This window comes from Myotis daubentonii, chromosome 11 (genome assembly GCF_963259705.1).
Source record: "Myotis daubentonii chromosome 11, mMyoDau2.1, whole genome shotgun sequence".
Lineage (NCBI taxonomy): Eukaryota > Metazoa > Chordata > Mammalia > Chiroptera > Vespertilionidae > Myotis > Myotis daubentonii.
In genome coordinates, this window is record NC_081850.1 from 57,089,322 (window position 1) to 57,095,558 (window position 6,237).

Below are 6,237 nucleotides of genomic sequence, written 5' to 3' on the forward strand. Positions count from 1 at the left end.
TTTAACTTTCATAATTTGACAATGCATTCGTGAACAATCTTCAGATAACTAGTTTCACAAATTAAAGGCACTTTTAAGCAGACATGAGTGCCCTAAGTTGTTTATTAGGTAAAATCTTACAAACATTACTTAGCGGTAATGGTAGAGCTGGACAGCAAACTCATGGGTCCTTTCCAAGGCCACAGCTCTTGGGGCCTGCGGATGTCAGCCCTCGCATCTCCTTGTGCTGTGGACTGGGTTGGTAATCCATTGGGTGTCAGGATTCCTTCTGATAGCCTTGCGGAGTGGATCAACGAGGATAACCGCAAAGAATTTGTGGAATCTTCACCAACCCAGCAAGAATCCAGGACTCTCAGAGCCCCACAGTGGCATCCACCACACTCCTTGGCAGCAGACTGAAGGCTTTGAGCAAACTTTAGCTGGTAAATACCATGATGGGCAGGCTTGCCTGAGGTCGCACCCTTAGGAACTGAGCATTTGCAGCCACCACGGAGCACTCGAATCCTATATACACACGTAACTTTGACTTGGCCTTGTATCCCAGTCTGTGCGTTTTATCAGGTCAGGTGGGGTAGGGGGCAGTGAGGGGTACCCCTATGGAGCCCAGAGAGCTGGCGATACTGCCAGCAGCGCACCCTGAGAAAGAAATACATGACATCCCACTGCTTCTTCCTCCACAGCTCCTGGTTGTACTTGGAAGCACCCATCTAGTTGGATCAAATAAAAGTGTTTTAAAATAGCACTATATATGTATATTTTTCATTATAATAACAATGTAGTATTATTGCAGAAAACTAGGAGCACATAGAAAATCATAAAGAAAAAAAAATACTCGGTACTCCAAGAATTACTATTACCATGTTGGAGCAATATCTGTTCAATTTTTTATACACACAAACATTTGTTTTAATTTGTTTTGCTTTATGAAATTGAGATTAAAATTCAACATATTCTTTGTATTTTGTTTCTATTTCTTAAAAGCATAATTATCCAATAACCAAATAGCATTCAATTTTATAAATATAAAGAATTAGAAAATCCTTCATATTGGCCATAAGGAAAAGTTTTGGCACCAGTGATGTAAATTTTAGTTACAGGAAAAATTCCCTGGGGCAATGTCTCAATCAGGGTCCCTGGGGGAGACAGATGGCACACTTTAAGAGAGTAATTTGAGGATTGTTTAACACAGGATCTATTTACAGAGATCCTTTAGTGGGCAGGGATTAGGTGCTGATGGCACCTAAGGACATGAGGAAGGAGGAGGGGGCAGTAACTTAAATCTGGAAACAAAAAAACCCGGTGGAGACCCTGCCTGATAGAAGCTGTAACAGGTACTTACTTGAGGGGCAGGCAGCCAAAATAGAGCTTCTGTATCATCCAGCAGTCTCAATTCTGGATATATATCCAAAAAAATAAAAAATAATCAGTACCTCAAAGAGATATGTGCATACCCATGTTCATTGCAATATTATTAGCCAAGATATGGAAGCAACCTAAATGCCTGTTGATGGATGAATGGATAAAGAAATTATGACATATGTGTGTGTAATAAAATATTATTCAGCCATAAAAAGAAGGAAATCCTTTCATTTGCAACAAATGGATGAAACTGGAGGGCATTATGCTAAGTAAGACAAGCCAGACAGAGTAAGATAAATATTGTGTGGAATCTAAAAAAAAGCTGATTGGACAATAGAATGGTGGTTACCCAGATCTCCCCATTGCCCTCTTGGGGGAGAGAGAAATGTGGAGATATAAGTCAAAGGGTACAAACTCTCAGTTACAAGAAGTTCTGAGGATCTAATGCATAGCATGGTGACTATCCTATCTAATAAAGAGGGAATATGCTAATTGACCCTCATGCTGTCCCACAGCCAATAAGGAGGGAATATGCTAACTGACTGCCCTGCCTTCAAAGATGGCGGCATCCACAGCCAATAAGAAGGGAATATGCTAATTGACTGCCACGCCCTCAAATATGGCGGCGCTCACAGCCACAAGATGGCAGTGCCCAGTTCCTCAGCCCCACTGGGGCACCTGCCTCCAGAGTCTCCCAGTCCCCTCAGCCCCCCAGCCACCCAGGGCCGCCCGAGGCTCAGGTAACCAGGGCCGGCCGAGGCTTGCGCTGCTGGCAGTGGCAGCAGCAGAGGTGTGATGGGCATCACCTTCCCCTGATCACTGGGTTGCTTCCTGCCCCTGAGGGCTCCCTGACTGTGAGAGGGGGCAGGCCAGGCTGAGGGACCTCCCTCCAATGCATGAATTTTCATGCACCAGGTCTCTAGTAGTTAATAATACTGTATTGTATAATCAAAAGTTGCTGAGAGTAGATCTTAAGCATTCTCACCACACACAGACACAAAGAGTTAACCACATGAGGAGATGTGTTGATTATCTTGATATCAGTGATTATTCCACAATGTTTATGTATATCAAATCATCATTTTAAATATATATGAGTATATTTGTCAACTATTCCTCAATATATAGTAGTTGGGGAAATTTTTTAATTTTAAAAAGATTTAATAAGTGAGCAAAAGAAAACACTAGGCAGAGGGAATAGCATGTGCAAAGTCCCTAAGGTGGGAACTGAAAGGGCAGTAGATTCAACTGGGAAGACAAAAGGGGAGAACAGATAGGAAGATTTTGGCAGGGCCACATTGCAAGGATTTTTATTTTTATCCTTAAAACAAAGATAAGTCATTGATAGATATTAGGCATCCAATGATAGATTAGATATGCATATTAATAAAATCATTCTGGCCCAGCTGATATGGCTCAGTGGTTGAGTGTTGACCTATGAACCAGGAGGTCACAGTTTGATTCCCGGTCAGGGCACATGCCCAGGTTGCCGGCTTGATCCCCAGTGTGGAGTGTGCAGGAGGCAGCCAATCAATAATTCTCTCTCATCATTGATGTTTCTTTCTCTCTTTCCCTCTCCTTCCTCTCTGAAATCAATTAAAAAAATATATATATATGTATGTATATGTATGTATATATATATTTTTATCTATATAAAACCCTAATATGCAAATCAACCGAATGGTGGAATGACCTGCGGAGACCAGTCAGCGGGTGATGGGGCCAGCGTGTGGGCAGCACCAGGCCAGCCAAGGCGGGTGCCCTCGGGAGCCCCCAATTGCCCAGCCAGTCCCCCCATAGATCGGCCCTGATTGCTGGCCAGGCCTAGGGTCCCTACCCTATATATTGGGAACAGTCTCTTAGATTTAAAAATTAAAACCTGGCAAGGCTACTCTAACACTGAAAAAAAAGGATGATGAAGCAATGACATGCCTGGACTCTGGCTTGCATATTTTGTGGTCAGCCCTGAATCTGACACTTATAACTATGTGACAAAGCCAATTACTTAACTTCTCTCTGCTTCAGTTTTTCACTCATAAGATGGGGAAAATGGTACTACTGCCTCAGAAGGATCATGTTATGTACTACTTTTTATAATCAGGGCAAAAAAATGTAGTTGCACATACAACAGCAAGATGCCTTTCACCTGTATGAAAATTATGGTCACTGGTGCATGCAGCATCCCAGATTGCAAGAGGGATGTCTGACTGCCAGTTTAGGCCTGTAAACAGGCAAGAGGGCGCAGGCCGGGCTCAGGGACTCCCCACCCACCACGTGTAAGAATTTTGTTTTGTTTGCTAATTTGTGTTTTTGTGACAAACTATTTTTATTGCAATTTCATTTTCCAAAAAGTTGATTAGTTTCTCAAATCTGTAGCAACCTGGACCATCCTCCTATATAATAAAAGGCTAATATGCAAACCGACCCAACAGTGGAACTACAGGTTGCTATGACACGCACTGACACTCAATGCAGGAGCTGCCCCCTACTGGTCAGTGTGCTCCCACAGGGGGAGCACTGTTCAGCCAGAAGCTGGGCTCACTGCTGGCAAGTGCAGCGGCGGTGGTGGGAGCCTCTCCTGCCTCTGTGCACCAGGCCTCTAGTATGTATATACTAGTATATATATACACATATATATGAAAATCACTCTGGGGAGAGCGAATTGACAGGGAGGCAAAAATCAAACAGAGGTGGGTATAGCAGTAATCTAAGTAAGAGTTTGGAATATGGTGCTGGATGTAGATGGTAAGACGAAGAAAAGTTTGAGAAATTCCGTGGACATAAAATTGACAAGACTTTATATTTCAGATAGGGCTGTGTAGAAGTGGGAACAATGTTCAAGAATTTACTAGATTCCTTGCTTGTAAGCCTGGATGGATGAAAAGCTTTTTGGAACTGGGAAATTATAAAAGAGTCAATAAACTAAAAATGAAGGAGGAGGTGGAGGAGGAGGAAGACAGGAACAAGGAGGAGAAGGAGGAGGAGAAGAAAAGTTTGGCTGCTTTTTAATGAGTTAAAGACTATATATTCCAGAGATAAAGGAAGTTGGTTTTGAAGCTGAACAATGGGAGCAGAAACCCTTTCTACAATTTAGGATTTATTAAACAATTGTTAGGGGAAGGTGTTAGGCATGGAGAGAAAGAACTGCGAGGGAGGGCAGAAGGGTACATAAAGTAGACATTGAGAAAAGAGGAATTTATGTAAAAATTAGACGCTCAGTGCATGAAATTCATGCACTCTGCAGGGGGTGGGGGTCCCTCAGCCCGGCCTGTGCCCTTCTTGCAGTTTGGGAGCCCTCAGAAGATGTCCGACTGATGGTTTAGGCCCGCCCTCCCTGAGCCGTCAGTCCGACATCCTTAGTGCTGCTGCAGAGGCAGGAGAGGCTCCTGCCGCTGCCGCTGCGCTTGTCAGCAGTGAGCCCAGCTTCTGGCTGAGCGGCTCTCCCCCTGTGGGAGCACACCGACCACCAGGGGGCAGCTCCTGCATTGAGTGTCAGTGCATGTCATAGCAACTGGTCATTCCACTGTTGGGTCAATTTGCATATTAGCCTTTTATTATATAGGAGGATGGTCCAGGTTGCTACAGATTTGAGAAACTAATCAACTTTTTGGAAAATGAAATTGCAATAAAAATAGTTTGTCACAAAAACACAAATTAGCAAACAAAACAAAATAATTACTTTTCTATTCATTATTTGTTTATCTTGCTTTCTTCTGATTAACAACATAACCTATTGTTTTTATTCTTTAATTTTAAAAAATGATGAGCTTTCTGAGTGAGGGCCCTCACTTTCTCAAGTATTCTGAATATGTTGAGTATGTCAATACTTAGTTACTTTGAACCAGTGATAATCCTGGGGACCAACATGAGGCTTCATCGTCTGCCTTCTACAGACCCATCTCTAGCTGTTTGCCTGCTGAGTGCCCCTTTCCTCATCTTACATTATGGTGGAGTGTTCTAACCCCTCCGGAGTGTAAGCTTCTAGAAGGTAGGACTGACCTACCTTGACCCTGACATAAATGCGGATGGGTCAGTCCCTGTGCCCTGGAGTGTAGAAGGGACTGGAATGGCAAGCCCAGAGACAACCTGGATGCCATTGCCTTGGTAGGTGCAGACATGACTTAGTGCTCCTCTGCATTAGGTATTCTCCTGTAAGAATGTTGGGGGCGGGGGGGGGGGGGGAGGGCGGGGGGCGAGGGGCAGGGTTTCAAGGAACATTCTCAGAAGTGTTCCCGTAGACCCCCCCACATCCAGTTTGTCCTATTGTTAACCTCATATTAGTATGGAACCTTTGTCACAAGTAATGACCAAATGTTGACATTATTATTTTACAAATATTCATTTATTGTTATTACGATCATCATCATCATTCTTATTTTTATCCAATTTGTTGTCCATTCTGCAGTCAGCCTGTCCCCCCCCCCCCCCCCCCCCTTTTCCCTTCCCTTCCAGACTCCGGGATGGTAACAGGAACACTGATACATTATTAACTAAAGCTCGTACCTGTTCAGATTTCCGTAGGTTTCGGAGTCCCTGCCCTAGGGAGCTCACAGTCTAGGGGGAGACACATCCATCCCGCAAATTAACACACACACACACACACACACACACACACACACACACACACACACACACACACCCTCCGTGATGAAGCCAGCATAGGGAGGCTGGGCCGTCCCAAGTATCGGGGAGTCCCAAAAGAAAGGGGCCTGTTTCAGACAGGGGCTTGGACTGAGCTAACTCGTGCTCGTGGTCGCCAAATCCCTTGTGACAAATGCGTTCTTTTGTTGTTCGTGGAAATGAAACAGTTTTCCGGCCCTTGTGCTCTCCCCCGCGAAGGTGGGAAAGGGAACTCAATCAGCCCGGGTGCAGCCCGGA

General features: G+C 44.3%; 1 pseudogene; it reads right to left on the reverse strand.

Annotated features, from left to right (window-relative positions):
• Positions 1-160: 160 nt before the first annotated feature.
• Positions 161-707, reverse strand: LOC132211706 (large ribosomal subunit protein eL15-like; annotated as a pseudogene).
• Between the last annotated feature and the right edge of the window lie 5,530 nt (positions 708-6,237).